A 22,852-nucleotide genomic window follows, 5' to 3' on the forward strand; every position below is an offset into this window, starting at 1 on the left:
GCAGCAGGTCTCGAGGGCGTAGTGATGCATCTTCGCGACCATCGGGGGAGAGAGTAATGTACCATTAATAGTTTGCTACTACCGGGAAACCCTGTGGTGGGGGGAGTTGGTGTGGGTACAGGGTTGTATTGGGATTTAAAAAAAAAAAGCCCGGACATGCAAAAAAAAAAAGTGGCCCACATTTGCATATTGTCATTCCACCAAAAACAGCTTCGGCGAAATTTTATGGGGGGGCGGTCATTACCCGCGTTATCAATTCATCAATCCACCGGGAATTTCATGCTCTTGCTGTACAGATGACTTTTTCATTTGCAGTGTTATATCGCGCAAACTCGACACGAAGGTATTGGAGCGCTTTACACGATCACCTTTTACATTACACAACAACACTTTTTTTTGTAGGCACAGGGAGATTAAGTGATTTGCCCAGGATGTTGAGACGAGGCTTGAACCCGTTTCCAAAGTCAGCAGTTCTGGTTGTTTCGCAATCGTCATGTTCTCTCTTAATAGACTCTGGCAGAGTTAGCTAAACAGACATCAATATCTTCAGGATATCTTCTGCCTTAAGACGCAACATCTGTGTCCACATCATTAGCTGCCTGCTTCTGATCCACTTTATGCGCCATCTTCCTGAACAAGTCATAACCTTTTAAAGGATACTTTCCTTGTTACAGTCTTTCTGCCTCTTTACACACAGTCACCTGGCTGCCTTGCACCTTTCTTACTTTCCATGCAGTCAGTTCAAGTGGGAGTCAAAACTTGCTCACAGGATGGTAGTCTATGATCAGTCCTAGATTACCTATACCAGCTGCTGAATTTCAGGCTAAGCTTTTGGTGCTGCATTATTCATTTCTCTTTTGACAAGCCAATGTATGTTTATCAACTGGATAATCCAGGCTCCATGAGGAATGATGGCTATGATCAATCAGTACAAATACAGCTGGATAGAGACTGGGCCTGTATTGGCGTGTAGAGTCAAAAGTACAGATGGCCCATTCAACACTTTGCCTTGCCGCATGGTAAAACAGATCAGCCTGGAGAGAGTTCTCATGATGCCTTCCAATTCTCTGTTCCCGTATAGCCATCATGGTGTTATTTTGGGGCGTGTGAGGCTGATTGAAGCAAGATAGTCAGAGAAGTCTTTCTTATACAGTTGAGTTCCTACGCATTAAGCAGCATTTCGTATCAGATCACCATGTACTTCAGAATATAGAGACTTGGCCCACGCATATCTTAAGAAAATGCTGACAATTCCTACCTAGCTCATAGTGCTCCCCTAACTTTACCAGGCTTCCAGATGGCATCAGCAACTTCCAATAGGACCACTGTCATTCCCAAGGAAATCACACAAATAGATCTGTCCATTCGTTGTTACTTTGCATACCCAAGGTACACACAAGAAAAATACAAAAAGGGCTGTTCAAACATTCGCTGAAACAATTGTATTTTATTATAGAAAGCATGAGCTCAGATTATTAGGCAGATGAAACAAAGCATTGTAACCAGCGTTATGAGAATGGTGAAAAAGAAACAATTCAATCTTGCTAAAGTTACTATGTTATTACACTCCAATCTACTACTACCAACACTAACAAGAGTATAGTGAGCATTTGGCATGCATTTGCAATAGTTGCTCAATCTCTACATAGTTGCATTTGCAATAGGACAGTCGCTAGTCCAGTAGGACTAGTGACTAACAATTCTGTGTTTTTCAAAGGGTCAAAATATGAGTGCGCTGTTTTTGCGGACAGGGAATCTACATTGCTTGGAATAGTGTCTGCTGGAGTTCTCCCCTTCCAATGTAGCTTTCAATTTGGTCAGTGGTTGGAAGGGTTCTGTTACCAAGGTAAGATTTCAGACAAACAGGCTACAATAACTTACCATGCCCAGAAAACTCCTGACTTATGACACACATGCAGGAGAAGGTGCTGATTTGATGTCTCAAACGACACAGGTGACAGGAGGGACTCTGGCAGTGAAGATCCAAACGAAAACTCATGCAGGACTTAAAAAGTTCACATTTCCATTGTTTTAGGGTAAAACCATTGACATTCAGTTTCTGAAAAACTTTTGTAATCAGAAGTGGTGGTCTTCAAGCATTTTATACAAGAAAGGTGTCCCTGACATTTTCAACTACAGTGAGTTTAGTTACACCCCCCCCTCCCCTCACCAAGTGGTATTCTGAACCATTTCAGCTGCATTGGATACACCAAAGTTGCATCTTTTGTATGCTTGAAGGCAGTGATAGACGGAGAAAGCAGTGATGTTGGAATGAAACATACAATAAGAGTTGGTGGTAGCCAGAATTGAGGTCTACATTGGGAAACGAGCATGGTCCATTTATCTCCATCACAAGGTCATCCACAGTTGGAGTGAGGGGACGTTCTTGATTTACCGCAGCACTGGGAAGACGCACACCTGCAGCAGTCTATGTTTTCTGGTGATGACAGATGAGACCGAAAGTTTTAGCACTTGAAGCTCTACTTTATGCCTTTGGTGAAAACCCACCCTTCAGTGACACAGTGCAAGTGGTTAGATACATTTGTTACTGTCAGTTTACCTATCTTGTCTCTGGGGAATCCAGTGCCTTTGAACAGCCTTTCAAAATCCCTAGGTCTTTGCCTAGATGCTGAATAAAGCTGTATTATGCTCAATTGTTCCAAAGTATGGCAGCGCTGCTAAGTTCCGGACCCTTCCTGGGTCCCATACTGTGGGTAATTAAGGCAGTAAAGACACCACAGAGCAGTAAGGGTGCTTTGTTGCCGAAGGTCTATATTTTGACTCTCACAGGTCATAATTCTGGTGGGGGTTCTAGGTAATCAACTTGGAACTTCACCATGACATTGCTAGATGTGCCTGTGTCATAATAATAATAATAATAATATAATAATAATATCCACATTTGTAAAGCGCACAATCACCCGTTAGGGTCTCTAGGCGCTGGGGGCCGTCGGGAAGATTAAGCAAGCTATTGCCCAGAGTCACATGGTGCTGGGCTAATCTGCCGCCGGTGCCGGGGATCGAACCGTGATCCCCAGATTCCGGAGTCAGTCGCCCTGGCGCCACACCTCTAGCGTCTACCCCCAGAACTGTCCATGGAATTTTGTTGAGATCAACCAATAAACCATGCTCTTTTTGACAGACTAGGCTACACACTCCAATCAGTTATAGTTGTCAATGCCCTCTGTGGGAGTTTCAGTTGCTGAAGGTACAACAGTTTTGATGCCTTCCTTTGGTAGTGTCTCCAAGGTGCAGAATGACCGACAGCTTTTTGCAAAAACATTGAACTTATCACAAGTTGCTAATTATTTTCCTTGAGGTGGACGCTCACCAGCATGAGGAAGAAAGCCCAGTTGTCTCCACATGACATTCCTTTCAAGCTACATGGAGAAGTTTGGGGTGTATAGTGGTTTTGGTAATCCGATGTACAGGTTCAGCCTTAAGTGGTACCTAAACATCTAGCTTGCCACTTGCATGTGGCCTCCAGCTCCTTGTTGTTCCAAACTGATCAAGTGACTCCACAGCTGCCCAGGTTTTCCCACTGAGGTTTTCCTGACCGTGTTTTCCCTCTCACCGTTCTTCCCGCCAACAGAAGCCCTGCCCACCCCAGGACCTTCTTAAATACAAGCCACAGAATGACCATATCAGTAGGCACCTGGACGCCCCCAGATATTAAACACGCCATCAGGTCCCTTGCATGGAAAAAGACGCCAGGGATAGATGGGTTCCCGTTGGAATACTATAGCACGTTCGCGGCCCAGATAGTACCCCATCTAGCGATCACATACGAGGAGGCACTCTCCAAAAAAATTCTGCCAGCATCCTTCCGCGAACCCGTGATGGTGACCTTCCTCCAACCCCACAGAGACCCCATGCACCCCTCTTCATACAGACCCATCACACTCCTCAACACGGACTGTAAAATCCTAGGGAAGATCTTGGCCGATCGATATAGCCAAATTCTGCCAACCCTGATTCACCACGATCAAAACTGTTTCGTACCAGGGCGCAACACATCCCACAACCTGAGACGACTCTTTCATGTTCAGGATAGCGCAAAGGACCGCTTCCCCCGTGCAGCGTTTCTGATCTTTGACTTAGAGAAGGCGTTCGACACCTTGTTGTGGCCCCACTTGTTTGAGGGCCTACGGACACTGAATATCGGCCAGAACTTAAGGGCATACACGCGACTTCTATATGAGGGACTCACCTCTAGAGTACGGATCGGTAAACTTATCTCCGCTCCATTTCCGATAGAAAGAGGGACCAGGCAGGGATGCCCACTCTCCCCCCTCCTGTTCGCACTTGCAGTCGAGCAATTGGCCACGTGACTGCGTCAAGAGGGAGCAACCTGGGGGATTCCGATCGCGGACAGGACGCACTGCGTATCCCTATACGCAGATGACCTACTGCTCTACGTCCGCGATGTGACGGGCGACCTCACACCGATATGGAATACCCTACAGGCCTTCGGAGCGATCTCGGGCCTTAGAATCAATTGGGACAAGTCGACCATTTACCCCCTCGGTCCCCACTTGGCACCGCACGAAGTGTCGCTGGGCACTCAGACAATACGCTGGAACGGTGATGCCCCCAGATATTTGGGAGTGCGACTATCATTCCCCGACAGACCTATATGAGGGCAATCACCGTAAGGCACTGGCGAGTTTACAGTCGGCGGTAAACTTTTGAAAAACTTTGCCCTGGCACCCATTGGCCGGGTGGCAATAGCAAAAATGATAATGGTACCCAGACTGCTCTACCACTTCGCCAATCTGCCGGTGATCCCGCCTCGATCATTCTTCCGGGAACTAGACTCCCTACTCACGACACTGATATGGGGTAATGGCTGACGCAGGGTGGCATTACGCACGCTATTCTTACCAACCACAAGCGGGGGCCTGGGAGCCTCTTCTTTTGAATCGTACTTCCTAGCTGCACAACTCCAGTGGCTATCCCATTGGACGGCGGAGCGATATGTTGGGTAGACAACAGCAGTGACTGGTAAGATACCCCTACCGGTCATTAGACGTATGCTCCTGCCCAGGACCAAGCCGACCCGCACCCACCCGCTCCAGGTCTCCGTCGCGCGCAAATGCATGATGTGCATTCATCGCATGTCCAGGCACCGGCCACTCTATTCCCCACTGTTACCCCTGGTGGGCCTTCCCCGTGGAGAATCGCATTACACCACCAGAACCCTGCAAACATGGACGGACCATGACGTGACGGAGGTGGAGGCGTTGTTCCATGAGGGACAACTGCGCACCTTTGAACAGCTGGTGGAATGTTATGACCTCCCACGGGGACAATTCCTTACGCACAGACAACTTTTAGACAGCGCGCGACTGATATGGGGTCTCCAAGATGGTGAACCGCCCACGCACCCGGTGCTCCATACGATCTTCCGCATGGGAGCTGGTAGACATCTAGTCACATGGCACTACAAAGCCATCAGAGAATTGGCTAATGTCTCCCTGGACGCTCTACGCCTAACCTGGGAGGACGATGGCAGAGTGTTCCATGACACGGAATGGACATGCGCTCTGGAATACACGAAGAAGGTGTCTCGAAAAGCACGATTTAAAAACATACAATTTAACATACTAAATAAGCTTATCTCACGCCAGACAGGCTTCACCGGTATTATCCGGATACACAGTTCAACTGCCCACGGTGCCAACTGTCAGACGCGAACTTCCAGCACATGTTCTGGGACTGCCCCTCTCTCCACCAGTACTGGTTTACGGTATATCGCACACTCCTCACGTTAGTCAGCCTACCACACATTGACTCCTGGGAAATCTGTGCGCTGGGGACCTACAAGCGTAAGAAATCTGAGAAGGTACATTGGCGCTTCGCGTCCCTCGCCCTCCTACTGGCCAAACAAGCCATTGCTATGCACTGGAGGGCCCTCTCGGGTCCCCCGAAAGCGGCCTGGATTGGAGCGGTGAGTAAGTGGGGAGCAACAGAGGAAGACATCATACGTGCAGAAGAGGTGCAGGGAATACGCAAACACCCCATCTCCCTTGAATGGGCGCAGCTGCTCATACAGTTCAAATAAGAGACATCCCCGGACGACACGCCAGAGCCATCCCCACGTCCTACTTACGCTTCCCCACAACACCCTGATTCCCCCCACAGCCTGCCCGACGCTGTTGTCCCGCTCCCCCCAGTCGTGACAGATTGACCCTTGCGCCCTGTCTGCGACGCGGCCAGCTGCCCCTGGCGCGACATCCCCCCCTTAATCCTGAGTTCCCATGGGCTCCCAGCCCCCCTGAGCCACAAGCCCCAATACCCTCGGCCCACCAAGTCCACTGACCCCAGCTTGCCCGCCGGGCGTTTCTATTACCGCCCATGTCTCTAGGAAGAATCTATCCCCCATAGTTCCACACCCAGTTTTCAGTCGGTAGTTTCACACCAACACGCACTTTCTCTTACCACACTTGCCACCTTTGTGACGGTTTGAAGGACCACACATGGCGTCGACATTCACACATACCCCCGCCCGCATGCAGTCTTGGGACGGCTCGCACAAGTTTTTGTCATGATGCCTTCAGCGTCCCGAGTTACGCTCCCGAGACTTATAAGGTACACCTTGTATACTCTTTGCAATTAGCGGGGTGGATGCATATGTACTTTCTACAGTTAATTTTTCCATGATGTATTTTACGTGACCACCCATTGTGTGATATCCTGGACGAAAATGATTGATGTATTACCCCCTCTCGGGGGCTTTCACCCGTAAAACCTTAATAAAAATATTCCCCCCCAAAAAAAAATCAGTAGGCACCTGGACACCTAGCTTGCCACTTGCATGTGACCTCCACACCTGCTTGTTCCAGACTGATCTAGTGACATCGCAGCCACCCAGGTTTTCCCACTAACCGTTCTACCGGCCAACAGAAGCCCGACCTACTTAATGCAGGCCGCAGTGCGACCACACAGTGGACGCGTGCAACGGGGGTGCTGCTGGTGCGTCAAAGGCAAGCCTGTCTGTGCCCAGCACCATGACCCCTGGCTCTCGCGCCCCAGAAGACACACCATCAACGAGCTCTACAGCCTCGACTCTGGCAGCCGCAACAAACACTGCCACAGCTCTGACCCACACTCCATGGTAGGACCTTTCACCTGCACCAACTGCCACTGCATACACACCATGCCACCGACCAGCCCCAACCCGAACACACCACAGATAATGCCTGAACACAAAACAACTCACATGAGCTTGTCTCAACAAAAGCTCACTATGCAAGCAAAGAATATAGACGGTACTGGAAAAGATATCAACAAATGACACACCTGGAGCACAACCAGCTACTTGACACCTCCCAATCCGGCTTCCGCAACAATCTCAGTACCGAGAACGCCCTAATCTCAGCCACTGACGACTACCAAATCCTCCTCAACTGAGAAACAGCTGCTTTGATCCTCCTCGACCTCTCTGCAGCCTTCAACACAGTATCCCACCACATTCTGATCGAAAGACTCCACCACATCGGCATTCAAGGGGACGCGCTCCCATGGATCATCTCCTTCCTATTTGCAAGAACTCAGAGGATCCACCTCACAACTTTAACCCCGGAACCCAAGGAGATCACCTGCGGTGTCCCCAGGGCTCATCCCTCAGCCCCACTCTCTTCAAAGCATATATGACCCCACTAGCCAACATACTCAGATCCCATGGTCAAACCAAATTTATTACGCAGACAAGACCCCAACTCATCTTCTCACTCACAAACAACCCCATCACCACCAGAATCCACTTCCACAGATGCATGACAAACCTGACCGACTGGATGAAGAACAACTGCCTGCAGCTGAAAATAGACAAGATGAAGTACTGATCTTTGGCAACAGCTGCACCACATGGAACGACTACTGGTGGCCTTCAGACCTAGGGCCCGCACCACCTCCCTCCAACCACACCAGAAATCTCAGAATCATCACTGACAACAAGCTTGGCATGAAATCACAAGTCATTGCCATCTCTGCCTGCCTGCTCCCTAAATCTGCATATGCTATGTAAGATCTTCAAGTGGGTACCCCTACACACATGTCGCACAGTGACACATGCTCTCCTCGTCAGCTGACTGGACTACTGGTTAGCCGCACACCTTCTACACAGACTTCAGACTATTGAGAACCCCTAAGCCAGACTCATCTTCGGCCTTCCCAGAGAAACCTACATCACACCCCACCTCAGGAAACTCCACTTGCTCCCCGTACAGAAGAGATGCCAATTCAAGCTGCTGACCCACACACCCAAGGCTCTACACAACTAAGGACCCACCTACAATAACCACTGCATGAACATCCACCAACCAGCAAGAAGACTACGCTCCGCCTCCCTTTCATTTGCCTCTACTCCCCACATCTACCGAAGCAAAAGTGAAGGACACACCTTCTCTCACATCGCAGCAAAGATGAAGAACAGGCTTCCCATGCACCTTCGGACCATCACCTCACTTCCGGAATTCCAACTGGCCCTTAAGACCTGGCTGTTCAAATAAGCCTCTGGGGCCTGCAAGCACCTGGCTACCCAAATGGGTGATTAGCCGCGGTTTATAAATCCTAATTGATTGATTAAATTGCCATATTAAGAGTAGCATCTATATGTGACCCTGTGGAGCTGGAAATTTCTAACTATATCTTAGGATCTGCCATTAGAGTTTAGCAGAGGCACACCCTTGAATGAACAGGGTTTGGATGTCTTCAGTTTCATCACGCAGGGCATACATGCTTTGCTAAGTCCTTTTGATGGGAATGGAATGAATCAACCGATTCAAGGTTTTGCTTGGCTTGACACAAAATAAATAAAAATCATGATCTGGTTCTGCAAGTGATGCAAAGTGTTCACTGAGTGCTGCTACTGATGTGGTGTAGGTTAGAGTGATCTGAGACAAGTAAGTATTTGGAACAGCTGCAAGATGTCTTCACCTGTAAGATAAGAAGCATGGTTCTTTTTGATTTCTTTAATGTCACCAGATGCCTAAGTCATTTCAAGACGTTCCACCCACAGCTTCCACTTGGGATCCTGGGACAAAAGGCCTCCTAATTTTAGACTGATATTTTTGCTGGCATAGACAAAATTAAGTGTACAATGGTATGCTATCAAGTCTTTAAATGCACCATAAATTAACATGTAGCCAGCTTCGTTTCTGTTGAAGTGTCAGTATGCAAATTCGGTGGTAGACTGCCCTTGGGTTGGCCTTTTTGGATGTAGTGCTTTCACTCAGGTTACAAATGTGATGTTTGACTGGGCAGATCAGCAGACAAGGGGCCATCTACTTTTTCATCTCGCGTCCTTTGATTCTCATTTTTAAAACATATTGCATCGGTGGCCCTTCGTGTTGAGGATTCAAGCTACTTCTAACAACGTGTTCTCCTTTCTGCACTACAGCAGGAGGCAGACAGGACTTCCCAAGGAGGAAAAAGAGGATATGTGGCTGTGGGGTCAGCAGGCCTCAGCTTTGGGCACAGTACATGACTTCACTACTCCGACTCGGCCTAAAAAGGAACTGCTGCTGTCTAAAGATACCGCGTAAGTCCCCACAGTGCAAGAGTAGGCTTCAATGAAGTGGTGTGATGGAGAATACTCCAGAGGAAAATGTGCGGTAGAGCTTGTGAACGAAAAATGAACGTCCCTTGGTAGCCAGTCAGTACCCATCGCCTATGTGGTGTCGGACCCAGGTCTAGTGAGCCGCAGGTAAAAAAATGGACATGCAGGTTTGACTGCATTTATGGTACTGCTCAATTAACTGAAGACACAGGCAAAACCTTATTTCCCAGACTCCATCTTTAGGACAAAGCCAACTGCTCCTACAAACAGGGGAAACAAATAGCTTTAGTGCAGCGCATTCACAACACTATACCACTCTCCTCTAAACCAGGCCACTAGTTTCTTCAAATGAATTACATGAGACTAAACACTGAGCTTATCAACAGAGCTTAAATCCCTCCGACAACTCCAGGAGTGAGTCTTGACTTCTAGCGATTGCTTACCTGGGGGAGTCAACTGTACAAACCTAATCAATTTATCCACAGCTGGAATGAAATACCATTTTGGGTCCTCAAACAGCAACATCCAGCACTAATTTAGTTTTGTTTATGTAAACATTTATTATTAAGCTAGTCAAATTAGTTGTCAGCAATCAAACACCAAAATATGATGGACAGGATGCTGAACACTGTCAAACATTCACCACCAGTCACCGATGTGGGTTAAATCCATAGTTTTTTTTTTGCTCACCATGCCACCCCAGTTTGGACCCCACAATATGCTAATTGGTCTTGACCCTGCTCCCTATGGGAACAGTCTAGCCTGAACTGCCTGGCCAGGTCCTCCCTGGACCTGAAAAGGAGCATCCTGGGACCGGTTTCAGGGTTAACCCCCACCCCCATCAGCCAGGCTAGCTTGAATCCAGTGGAATAGTGAGCACGGGCCCCACATCTGGGCGTACCCTTACCACTTTGGGCAACTATAGAAACACAAAAAGATAATGGACAGAATGCTGAACATTGTCAAACAGTCACTTCCAGTCACAGATCTGAGTTAAATCAGGTTTTGTTGCTCACCGTGCCACTCCAGTTTGGACACAGACATATGAAAATCAGTCTTGAACCTCCTCCTCCTAGATCAAACACCAGCATTTGGAGAACGGAAGTAAGGAAAAAAGAGAATCTGAGCTACAGAAATCTTGGCCAGACACTTTTTAAAAATGTCATCATAGGGGAGGAGCCAAGCTCGCGACCGTGATGGCCGCGTTGTAGCTCGGCTCCGTCAAACCTTCCTGCCTGAACTGTCTATCCTGCACCTTATCCTGCCCCGAGAAGTCTTATTTGCTGGAATATGGACTTATGACGTTTTACTGGCACTCACCGTCTGCTCCGGATGTTCTTAAGTGCCGCGGATCCTGAGCTGCGCCCTTGTTCGCTTTGTGGCCTCCGGGGCGGGCAGGCCTGGTACTCGTCTGCGGCGCCCAGGTGGGGCGGAGCGCCGGGGCCGACCCCTTGGTGGAGGAGCGGGGTCGGCCGGAGCGGCCATTGTGCTGTTGGACCGGTGGCGACTGACCGGGCCCGGTCTGGCTGTCTGGGGACCTGGTGGTGGAGTGCTGCCTTCCACGGGCGGGGGTTGACCGAATGGGCGACTCGTCTCCCCTTTGTTCTCCTGTCCGGCCATCTTGAAACCCTCCGCCCGGTCTCGGCGGGCGGCGTCCGTGGGTCGGTGGCGCCGGCTGCCTCAATATTCTGGTGGCCTGCCTTTTTGCCCTGAGGGTTCCATTGCTTGCCGCCGGCTGGTTCCCATCGAGCTCTGTTGGTGGCCGGATTGGGGTCGGTGATTGCCGCGGCCGCGGCGGGCTGCAAAGATGGCGGCCCACACCCTGCATTTACGCCCATTTGGGGACGGCGACATTGGCTTGCCGGCACGGCACGTTTGCTGAATACCGTAAAGGTGAGCCTACAGTTGGCGATGTTTTCGCCGCCTTGTGTTCTTGGCGTGCTTCCATGACTGTGCCTGTCGATGGGCTGGACGGTAGCCTTTGTTCCCGGCTCATTGGGCCGTCCCCTGCGTGTATGGCTTCGCCGCTTCAGGGTGCTGTGGTGCCTTTCCTGGAAATTGAAAATACTAAGGCCACCGCTTGTTTGGAAGTTCAGATGCCTGCTGCCTGGTATTGTCAAGAGTTCTTCCCTGTGGTGGATGCATTGGAGAGCCTCCAGCCGAGATCCGTCCGGATCGGTCTCGCCGGGTCCCCCGGTGATTTTTTGCCTCGGCCTGCCGAGCGGAGATCCTGTAACTGTTTCACCGGGGCAATTTTTCCCCCTTGGTCTGCGGAGCTGCGCTTGAGTTGCCTGCTGCTGTTGCTGTCCTTTTTTACTCATCCGGTCCGAAACCGTTATATTTTGTGTAGTAGCTCGACGTTTGGAATCCCTGTTTTTCACCTCTGCCCCCTCATGTTCTGGTTCTTTGTGTACTCTGTGCCTATGGCACTGGACAGACGAGGACAGGGTTGAGATGACCTTGCACCACCGGACTATTACTTTGTGGCGTGACCGGATGACCGCCTTGCGGCTCTACATGTATGATTGCTTCCTCTTCATATTCCTGGTACCTGTTTATTGTTTTGCAATGACTTTATCTTCTCGTGGGCTTTGAATGTGCTCGGACGGGGGAGTTGGGGGATGATAGTTTTGATTATGTGTCTCCTCTCCCGATAGTTTTTTCCTTCCTATCCCCTTCCTCTCTTTTTGCCTATATGGTTTCTTCCTAACTTTTTGACTCTTCTATATTTCGGGTTTCCGGTTAGGGCGACAGGCACGCTGCTGGGGGGGTAGGCCGTAGCCTTCCGCAGGGGTGCAGGGTGCGGTGGGTGGGGGGTCTGTCTTTTTGTTTTTCTTTTGTTCTTGGTTCTATGGCTCTTGTGTATTCTTTTTCTGGGCGCTGCGTCTGCATGTAGGCCTCCTGGGGTGTTTTTGCTAGCGTGGGCACACGGCCTCCCTGCTACCGATGTTCATCGCGCATCCATTACTCCTGTTTCCTTTGGCTCCGTGGGCTGCCCCTTTTTCGGGTGCTTATTTGCCATGGGGCATATACTGTGGGGCCGCGTCCTCTTTTCCCTGTTTTTTCAACCCTTTTTTCTGATGCTTATTTTCCCTTTTTCCCCTTCCTTCTCTCTTTCCCTGGGTCGATGTAGCGGATGGCTTCGTATTGCAATCCTGACTTCCTTTCTATGTATTGATGCGTATTCTTGTGGTAACGGGTGGGCGTTGGGCAGTGGATGGTATTGTTTGCTGATGTGGGACTCATGTTTTGCCCTTGCTATGATGTGGCTGTTCCTTTTTTGAAACTCGCTGTGTTTTGTTCCACTGCCTGTTGACGACCCGCCACGGACTTTTGGACTTTAATAACTGCAATGTTCCTGCTCCTCGCCCTATTATATTATAAAATTAACCTTCACTTTTCCTTCTCACTGTGCTTTCCTTGTGGCTATTTGCTTTGTTTTGTTGCATCTGTTCTATCGGAGACCTGCTGGAGTTTCTTTCCTGGCCTATGTGCTAATACAGTGTGGTGGCCGGCCCGATGGGTTGTAGGCCCGTATTTGTCAGCTATATCTGCACAATAAAGGTTTTCAAAAAAATCAAAACAAAAAAAAAAAATGTCATCATACTAACTCAAAACGGGACAACTTATTATACTGCATAAAAATAATTAAACGCCTCTGGACGTATAAAAGTGTAATATTCTAAAAATAAGAATAGAAAGTCTTAAGACGTTCAGAGCTTAAGCCTGTACCCAGATACAAGTGAATTAAATCATATTGATATATAAACACCAATGAAAAGTCAAATATGACCATCGAATGTAAAGAGGAATAACTACGGTTGCATTTCTACTAAATCTGTTAGTAGATTCACTTTGTTACCAGTAAACCTATTTTTGTATCCAATATATACCATGGGGGCTCCTCTGTCAGTTCTGAATGAAGCCGATATGCCATTCATGCGGAGTGTCTTGAACTAGTACATACCCATGGGTTGCTTTCCTTTCTCTCCTGGGTGAACCATTCATAGCTTTTACTTTGGCTGCCTGTAACCGACTTACTCCTGTGAATTACTCCTCTACTGCGAGGGAAGTGACTAAAGAGCAGGTATTGTGGCAGTGTCTCCTGTGCAGGATTTTGGGTTGCTTCTCATCCCTTTCGAACAGACTGTAATATTGAGAGCAGCTTCAGTGGCTAGCTATAAACAGTGTACAAAGCAAAAGCAAAGAAATGATGGATCGAGCGCTGAAACTTTTCAAACACTCACCCCAAGTCACAGATCTGGGTTGAATCCATCATCGTTCACTTTGCCACCCCAGTTCAGACCCAGCGATATGCAAATCAGTCTTGACCCTGTTCCTCATGGGAACAGTACAGCCTAAACTGCCAAACCAGGTCTTTCCTGGACCGGAAACAAGCATCCTGGGACCGGTTTCGGGGTAACACCCCTAATCAGCCAGACTAGCTTGAATCCAGTGGCAAAGTGAGCAAGGGACCCACGTCTGGGCATACCCTGTCAACTTAGGGAGAACAAAGCAAACACAAGGATGTGATGGACAGAATGCTGAAACTTTTCAGACACTCACCCCAGTCACAGATCTGGGTTAAATTCATAATCGTTCTTCAGCTCACTTCGCCACCGCAGTTCAAAACCAGCCATATGCAAATCGTCTAGACCCTGCTCCTCATAGGAACAGTACAGCCCGAACTGCCAAGCCAGGTTTTCGCTGAACCGGAAACAAGCATCCTGGAACCGGTTTCGGGGTATCACTCCTCATCAGCCAGGCTAGCTTGAATACAGTGACATACAAGCACGGGAAGACCTAGCTTGGCAAAGCTGGACTGTTCCGATGAGGCACAGGGTCAAGACTGATTTGCATATAGCTGGGTCTGAACTGGGGGTGGCAAAGTGAACTAACAAATGATGATGGATTCAATCCAGATCTGTGACTGGAGGTGAGTGTCTGAAAAGTTTCAGTGCTCCGTCCATCATTTCCTTGTGTTTGCTGTAAACAGTGTACTCCTTGAGGGTGTACAAGCTGTTCATCTAGTGCTCTCGGGGATCCTATAGAGCCAGACCTGCTGTGCTCTGATAGTGTACAGGGCATGCTTTGGGTTGCTCCTCTATCATTCTGGAGTGGATCCTATAAAGACCCCTTAAGCAGGCACAATAATACATTCAAATAACGGGCATGAATGTCAGTCGCTCCTTTTGCTGCCATTACATGCCTAAGTGATTGTAAAATGTACGTTTCGAAAAGTGTAATTTTGATGTGAATTTTTGCTGCTGAAATGGTATCATTCTCTAGCCATATATGAATGAAGTTTTTTGAAAAATGAGTAAAAAGATACTAAATGACAAATGTGTCCACTTAGACTAATTGGGTAAGTGGTACTAGTCTTTGTTCTAAACAATCTACCTGGCCAATGTTTTTGTTGTTTCAATTTGAGTGGTCTAGGCCAGTTAGTTTATAAACCCAAGCCTTCCTTGCTTCCCTTATTACATGCCTAAGAGCAGCAACTTGGGAAGAGGTGGGGGGCAGCGGCCAGGGCGGCTGACTCTGGAACACGGGGCCTCAGGGTTCGATCCCCGGTGCCGGCGGCAGGTTAGCACAGCACCCTGTGACTCTGGGCAATAGCTCGCTTAATCTTCCCGACGGCCCCCAATGCGGGGACAACCCGCATGAGGTATCTGCGTGCTTTACAAATGCCAGTATTATTATTAACAGAAGAATAACAGAATTATTCTGGTCACTCGCTCACATCAAAATACCTCACATTATAGGTCACACTGTAATTTAACACTCTTCCAACCACTCCCTCGAGATGTAGCACGTTACCCTCCTGTTAATGCACTTGGACACCCTACCAGGGTGTGAAACACTAGACAAATGCAATCCCAATACAAAATATTAAAATCACTTATCTCTAATTATAAAAAAGCTAAAATGCATACAAATGTATTCTAATATATAATCAAATGCTTTGGGGCAGTTCCCTTGCTGGGTTAGGTGGTGTTTGTTCAATCCTTCTACACTATAGGTTTACATAGCTCTCGTTAGTGGCATTTCTATGGTTGTATGTTCTTACAACGAACTCCGTTGGAACGCATGCCTTTACCACGCATGCGTTACAACGGAACGCTATTTTCACGCATATCCTTCTCCACGTATTTTCCGTGGTGACGTCATACGTAGTAAATAAAAAACGGCCGTTTCCTTCATCTAATACGCCGATTGCCTGCACAACTCTACTAAAGGTTAGTGTCTTTTTTTGGGGGGGGAACCCCCCAACCCCCTTTTTTTAATTGTACCCTTTACCACACATGCCTTTACTACGTACCTCGTAGTAAACGTATGCGTGGTAAAGGATTTCGTTGTAACCACGCATGCGTTGTAATGCATGCGTGGTTAAGGTTTTCGTTGAAACAGCCGTTGTAGTGGCCGTTTCCCCATTTTTATAGGTAAAGGTGTTTCTAAAGCTGCACTTTGCAGGACGGTCTCTGTGTTGCTACATCTCTCTCCTAATCACCTTGAAAAACAAAACTACTGATCCCCGACAGGAATCTCTGCAGATCTCATTCGGAAAGTTTTCAGGGCTGTGAGGGGTATTCGATGGGGTTGCTCAAGCCATCCTTCTCCACCTCTCTTTTAGACGCATGAGTTCATAGCAGATTATTGAGGCTGTGTGCACTATAAGCTGGTCATGAATCAGACCAGTAGTTTTTTTAATTTATTCTTCTAGAGTAAAAAAAATTATTCATCATTTATTCATCCAAGGTACAAAAAACTATTCTTATATCAGTAATTTGTTTTTTAAAACGAGAGAAATAGAACACACAATAATGTAGTTGTATACATTCAATAGGTGAGCACCCACATGTACAAGCAAACAATGCACTTGTTAAATCTAATACAGTACAAAAGCACACATAATAGGTCACTGTACAATAATAACACCAACACTAATCAAAAAAGACTATACACAAAACTATACAAAACAATAATCATATAACAGAAAAAAAATCACAATGGGTAAAAATTCTTGCTTGTTATACAAATATTTTTAGTATAATGAGTACTGTTTCTAATGAACAGAAATGCACTGGCGCGCGTTTCGGAAGTTAACCTTCATCAGGGGGCTGTTTGTGTGAATAAATTCAGTGGCCGGAGGCCATCCATTCAAAGTATAATCACACGGAGCTGTGAACTGGGCAGGGGGCTCACAAACTTCATAAACACTGGTCTGAAAACAAAAGGCATAATTAGATATACTTACTACAACTGAACAGGCAAAACAGAGCCAGAAAGTAACCGTGCATTAAAGTGTAAGGCAAGCTGTCACCATTAAAGAAAAAACGCAGTGCAGGAAAAAGATACACTCGCGAAACAGTATGGTTCAGTGATAGCCCACAGGTAGGATAGCCTAGCCCAAAGGTAGGATAGCCTAGCCCACAGGTAGGATAGCCAAGCCCACAGGTAGGATAGCCAAGGTAACAGGATCTGTTAAAGCAGGAAATGGACCTACAGCGGATAGGGCTTCCAGTGCATGTAGAATGGAAAGGGCACTGTGCCACATCACATTAATCGTGTGGCACCAACATCTTATATCTGGTTCACGAGGAGAGGAGAAGGAGATATTGAGGATGTGTATTCGTCCCACCGTAACTGTAAAACGTCTAAATAGATAACATTAAACAAATTAAGAGACTAAGTGAACAGTGAATAGACTAGGGCAAAGTCCAATATAGTCAGCCCTAATCGATCTAACCTACCTACACACTCAGCAGGATGCAAGAGAGCAATGTGGATCAGAGAGGCGAGGCGGAAGACCAGCCAAGAGATGGTCCAAAAAATAGAAATACAGACAGATTCGAACAGTCTGTAATAAACAATACGACACAAGCGTAAGAAAGCCTGTTCAGTGGATTGTGGCCATAACCCAACTAGCTAGAGCAAGACTTACTGTAAAACTCGAATCATGATGGGGAATGACACCTCCACCTGGCCTGACAGGGCCCCGTGTTGTGGTGCTACAGACGGAGGATATAAATACACGAAGGCAGTGCGCCAAAACGCTGAGAAGGGACTACAGCTGGTACAAAGTGGTGCCGGGTTTCTGGACTAGACCAATAACCTGTCAATAAATGCAGAGAGTCGGCTGCTATATTGGAATGCGCAGAAGCACAAAGAGACAAAAACAGACGCAGGATACGCACTGTTGAAGGGGTGGTGGGTGCCGTCCTTGAGAAGTCAATACCAGCGTGACCGCCATATAGAGATGGTATATTGAAGAAACAAGGGGTGAAAGAAAGTGGTCAAATAACGGGTGCCAAGATGATGATCGAAAGGGGTCTAGCTCTGAAATTGCTGGGTGAACACAGACGCCGAAAAAAAGGCACAACTGTAAAGAAAATAGGTTGGCCGGCAACCCTACCAGGAGAAGACCTAAGAAACTGCAGGTCTTAAGAACCCAAATGCGCCACACCATGGACAGTATTGGAGGGTTTGTCACTACCAATAATACAGCTGTTACACTATATGTTGAACTGTACACCAGAGAACCATTGTTATCTCAGTTAAACAGATAATGTAGACATTCTTAAATGTAAAGATTTCCCAAAACAAAGTGGTTTACCTGGGTCACACAATTAGTCATGAAGGTATTAAACCCAAACAAGGCCTAGTTGATGCCATCCTCAATGCTCCCTTTCCATCCAGCAAAGAAGATGTGAGAGCCTTCCTCGGGTTAACTGAGTACTACTCGAAGTTCATCTGAAACTTTTCAGAAAAAACATACAGTTTGAGGCAATTGCTCAAAAATAGAACGAAATTCGAGTGGTCCCCGAGTGTCAGAGCACCTTCAACACCATCAAAAAGGAAATCAGCAATGCACCCTTTCTCAAAGGGTTTGACCACAAAGCTGAAATCTACTTAACCACTGATGCCAGCAACAAAGGACTGGGTGCTGTGTGTAGTAAATGCTCCAGAGGCTCCAGTGCAACACAACAGGTTTACTGTGCAGTTAAACAGCAAGACCTCTTCATAAGGAGCACACTCGCCGCCATCAAACCAAAGGGAAGACGAGTGAATTGGAAGATGCCCTCCGGAGTGATAAAGGCGGTGAGATGTTTCGAAGACTCGTGAAGCTTGACCTGATGATAGGCACTCTTCAGGTCCAGCTTTGAGAAGTATTTTGCTCCTTGAAGGGTAGACACCATCTCTGAGATAATTGGTAAGGGGAAGGTGTCTGCAACAACACACTTATTCAAAGCCCCGAGGTCCACACAGAACCTAAGTTTGCCATCAGCTTTTTTAGAAATAACCACAGGAGAAACCCAGGCTGATGCCTCCGTTGGTTCTATGACTCCAGACTGAAGCATTTCCTCAATCAACACACTCACATCCTTACGGATAGAAATGGGAATCCTTCTTACACGGTGTTGTATGGGTAAGCTATTTTTCTTCAGTTTGATGAGGTGAGAGTAACCTCTCAGCTCACCAAGTTCAGCTTTGAACACCGAACCAAACTCATCAAGAATGGATTTGATAGAGTCATCATCCACTACCATGATCTGATTCTTGGCTCTTGGATTGATTACAATGTACAGATCATACTGGTGAATCCAACCAAGGATGGGAGGACCATCAATAGAAACGTACACTTTCCCTTAAGTAGATCTCTTCTCAAAACAGATATCGGATTCAAAGAAGCCAAGAATTTCTATCTTCTGGCCATTGAAACCCTTAGGTGAGATGTCACTCTCGTTCAAGTTCAGGCCTTCCCAGAAGGTGTCAAAAATAACTTTGGGAATGATGGTATGACGTGACCCTGTGTCTACCATCAATGACACTTCATGAGAGTCAATCTTGAAAACAGCCTTTGGTCTGTTCTGTCTAGGATCCTCGCCGACTGCATCGATTTCATCTACTACTAAAAGTCTTTCAGCTTCACCTTCAGATAGGTAGTCCTCAACAGTGGCAACCCTTTGCTTAGGTTTTGCTTTGCACATCTTTGAGAAGTGTCCCATTCTGCCACACTTGAGACACTCCTTGTTCGCAGCAAAACAAAATTTTGCATCCGAAGAATGACTACTGCTTCCACATCTATTGCACGGTTTGTTGGTAGCGAAGCCTTTCTTTTGTGGAAACTTCGGTTTATACTTTACTACAGCAATATTGTCACCTCCACAATGTTCACATTCAGCAAGACTTTTCCTATCAGAAACCACAGATACTTCCTGTTGTGGGCTCACTTTGTGGGAATCAAGAGCCTTCATACATTTGCTAGATTCTTCAATGACCTTTGCTAAGTCAATGGCATCCTTCAGCGAAGGATTCTTTGCCGCCCATAGTCTTTCCTGAATTTTCTTATTGGAACACTGTACGATAAGCTGATCCCTTATGAGTTCGTCGGTCATGACACCGAATTTACATTTAATAGACAACTCTCTGAGACGAGCCACAAAATCATCTATGGACTCAGACTCCTTTTGTCGCTGAGTGTAAAATTTATAACGGTTCATGACTAGATTCTCCTCCTTCGAGAATCTAACCTCCAACCTTGCTACAGCTTCCTTGAACTCATCGTCCATATCCTGCCCATTAGCTCTTAAAGCTATAGGTAAAAATCTGAAGACTCTCTGCCCTTCTTTGCCAAGCGTGCTCAAAAGAATGGCCTTTTTCCATTTTGCTGAAAATTCTTGACCATCTAGTGCTTCGAGGTAGTTGTCGAACATAATATACCAATCTTCCCATGGTATATCTGGTGTACCAGGTTCAGGCAAAAATTGTGGTGGTAAGGTAACCAGGATTTGTTGTGCCATGTTTATTAATTTAAAATAACTTTAGTCAAAGAAAAACAGTTGTAAATGCCAATATGGAAGAAGGCAAAAAGTAAGTTTTAGCTCATAAGTACAAGTTATTTTTTTTTGACATACCTCCAGTTATAGAGTGCACACGGGAAGATATTGCTCTGAAATGCTGTTTGAAACTTAGATAGAAAAATTTCAGGCTTCCCAATCGGAAGACTTCTACTCGAACAGCAGTCCACGATGAAAACTGTAAATACGGTTTTAAAGGATGTAAACACACGTTAAAATGGCCGCCACTTCAGTTTGAGGCTTGGAACGCATGAAGATGAGGCGTGGAACGCAAAGATGCTTAGCGCGAAGTCATCAAGGTTTGCGCGCATGCATGCAATGCTTGAAGCGCACTTCCGGGGATTTCTACTAGCGCGGTGACGTCAGACAGCGCGCCTAGCAACAACATCGGTTGCAGATGCGCTCGCGCTGGAATCGATGGGTTACTCACAGTTCCTGGAAATCGTCCCAAAATTAGCACACGCTGTCATAGGGCAATCGGAGAGGCTGCACAAGTTGGATTCTTTTCCTTTTGAAGATTTTCGTCCGCTGTCAAGTTAGCACAATTCTATTAACGACTCCAAAATTTTTGGGACCGCCGGAGACCATCAGAAGTATCCCTGACCAGCTACAAATCGTCGCCAAAATTGTAGTAAATGCTCCAGAGGCTCCAGTGCAACACAACAGGTTTATTGTGCAGTTAAACAGCAAGACATCTTCATAAGGAGCTGGCCAGGCACAAACTGACTCAACCTAGAATCTCAGGAAGAGTTCAGAGCCACATACATTCTGGAACACAATGAGGTAAGAAATAATGAAAACAAAGGTAGGAATAATGAACAACACTGTGCTGGCACAGAAAGACACCGAGAACAATGAATGGGTTGTGGCCTTCGCATCCAGATCCCTCACCTCGGCTGAGGAAAAGTACTCTGTGATTAAAAGCGAGATGCTGGCCTGTTCATGGGCGCTCAACTACTTCATAGTGTACATTTGGGGATATAACGTACACCTACGTACAGACCACAAACCGTTAATCAAGATCCTCTCTGCCTCCGGCCTGCAGAATCCTTCTCCGCGGCTTAGTAAAATGTCTATCAAATTGTTGGACTTCAACTACACAGCCGAATACTGGCCTGGAGTCAAGAACAAGGTGGCTGATTTCCTAAGCTTATTACCCCTACCGCACAATGAAATCCTAGATAGCCAAAAAGAAGCTGAAAAAGTAGCACTACTGTTCAATTCAGACCTGGATGGAATCTCGGCAGAAGAGTGGGACCGACACGTCTAGAGATTCCACACTGCAAGAATTATGCAAATACATCAACAGCTCCTGGCCTGAGAAACGCCACCTTCACGATAATGCTAAAGCCTATTGGGAAATAAGAAATTAACTCAGTTTGGAAAATGGAGTGTTGTACAGGATTGGCAAAGCCATAGCCCCCCATTACCCTCAGAAACAAAATTCTTAACTTGTGCCACAAAGGTCGCCTTGGTATCGAAAAAACCAAGCAAAGAATCAAAACCAGTTATTGGTGGTCTGGTATTGACAAGCAGATTGAAATCCAGATAAGAAACTGTGTGGAATGCAGTGATTCTGACAAGACCCTCAAGACATCCAGGGTTCCCCTCTCTCCTCTCAAACCCCCCTTGATGACATGGGAGAGAATAGGATTAGACATTGCTGGACCCATTGAAGGATACGATGGAGTGATCAAGTATATCTGGCGACTCCACTGTTTTTTCACCGATTTACATTTATTTCACACTTGGTGAAGTACTGGCGGCCATTAATGTGAGTAAAGGATGTAAGGCCCCAGGCCCTGACGGGATTCCGATAGATTTGTATAAATGCACGACAGAGCTTTGGTCCCCCTAGCTAACTCGAGTCCTTGAAGCATGTTGTGCAAAGGGTTTTATTAAATCCTGGTATGAGTCCGTAATAATACCCATCTTCAAACAAGCATTGAAAATGCAATAGGTCTCCCAATAGAAGAGTTTTACCTTTTGGTGTTGCAAATGTTAAACTTTTCTTTTCGTTTATATTTTTTCAAATGATAAAAGTATTAATTTTGTTTTTTGTAAAGTGAATAGTTATAAATCTACCAAATGTTAAATTTATAGCATTAGTAAAGTTACATGTTTAGTTTTGTCCTTGTTTACATGTATTTAATGTGCAAACTTACAATTTTGTGTAAAATGTTATAAATAAAAGGATAGTGACCTAATGTTGTTTCTAATTTTTAATGCTAAAACTTTTTACATGTAAAAAAGTACAAAACTAAACATGTAAATTACCTAAAGCTATAAAGTTAACATTTGGTTGAATTATAACTATTCATTTTACAAAAAACAAAAGTAAGTCAGTTAAATAAAATGCACGGCTAGGATGGGATCAGATTACAATGTATGTATGAGCAAAAACATCTTTGCTATGCAGCAGCACAAG

General features: G+C 46.4%; 1 protein-coding gene across 8 annotated transcripts in view; it reads right to left on the reverse strand.

Moving 5' to 3' along the window:
• The window catches only part of WIZ (WIZ zinc finger), a 731,163-nt gene that overhangs the window by 259,173 nt on the left and 449,138 nt on the right, over nt 1-22,852 (reverse strand). The gene's annotated exons all lie outside the window — the stretch shown is intronic.

Source organism: Lissotriton helveticus, chromosome 1_1 (genome assembly GCF_964261635.1).
Source record: "Lissotriton helveticus chromosome 1_1, aLisHel1.1, whole genome shotgun sequence".
Taxonomy (NCBI): Eukaryota; Metazoa; Chordata; class Amphibia; order Caudata; family Salamandridae; genus Lissotriton; species Lissotriton helveticus.